The 1,009-nt window shown below is 40.9% G+C and overlaps 1 non-coding gene across 1 annotated transcript; it reads right to left on the bottom strand.

The window, feature by feature from the left end:
* Positions 1-411: 411 nt before the first annotated feature.
* On the bottom strand, positions 412-519 carry LOC130958575 (small nucleolar RNA R71). The gene has a single exon (XR_009077689.1). It is a non-coding gene; the product is annotated as a small nucleolar RNA R71 (small nucleolar RNA).
* Positions 520-1,009: the final 490 nt, after the last annotated feature.

Raw genomic sequence — 1,009 nt, 5'->3', positions numbered from 1 at the left:
GAAGACATGGCAGCCGAAAACAACAATAATGCAAACAATGCAAGGAAGGTGCTGGGTGACTTTACTGCACCTACTCCTGATTTTTATGGGAGAAGCATCTCTATCCCTGCCATTGGAGCAAACAACTTTGAGCTTAAGCCTCAATTAGTTTCTCTAATGCAACAGAATTGCAAGTTTCATGGACTTCCAATGGAAGATCCTCATCAGTTCTTAGCTGAATTCTTGCAAATCTGTGACACAGTCAAGACTAATGGGGTTAACCCTGAGGTCTATAGACTGATGCTATTCCCTTTTGCTGTAAGAGACAGAGCTAGAATATGGTTGGATTCTCAACCTAAAGAAAGCCTGGACTCTTGGGAAAAGCTAGTCAATGCCTTCTTGGCAAAGTTCTTTCCACCACAAAGATGGAGTAAGCTTAGAGTGGAAGTCCAAACCTTCAGACAGAAGGATGGAGAATCCCTCTATGAAGCTTGGGAAAGATACAAACAGTTAATCAGAAAATGTCCTTCAGACATGCTTTCTGAATGGAGCATCATAGGTATCTTCTATGATGGTCTCTCTGAACTATCCAAGATGTCTTTGGATAGCTCTGCTGGAGGATCTCTTCATCTGAAGAAGACGCCTGCAGAAGCTCAAGAATTGATTGAAATGGTTGCAAATAACCAATTCATGTACACTTCTGAAAGGAATCCTGTGAACAATGGGACTAGTCAGAAGAAAGGAGTTCTTGAGATTGACACTCTGAATGCCATATTGGCTCAGAACAAGATATTGACTCAACAAGTCAATTTGATTTCTCAAAGTCTGTCTGGAATGCAAAATGCACCAAACAGTACTAAGGATGCTTCATCTGAAGAAGAAGCTTATGATCCTGAGAACCCTTCCATGGAAGAGGTGAATTACCTAGGAGAACCCTATGGAAACACCTATAATTCTTCATGGAGAAATCACCCAAATCTCTCATGGAAGAATCAAGAGAGACCTCAACAATGTTTCAATAATAATGGTG

The sequence above is a fragment of the Arachis stenosperma genome, chromosome 10 (assembly GCF_014773155.1).
Source record: "Arachis stenosperma cultivar V10309 chromosome 10, arast.V10309.gnm1.PFL2, whole genome shotgun sequence".
Taxonomy (NCBI): Eukaryota; Viridiplantae; Streptophyta; class Magnoliopsida; order Fabales; family Fabaceae; genus Arachis; species Arachis stenosperma.
Note: the sequence above shows the minus strand (reverse complement) of the source record. Positions and strands in the feature narration are given on the sequence as shown.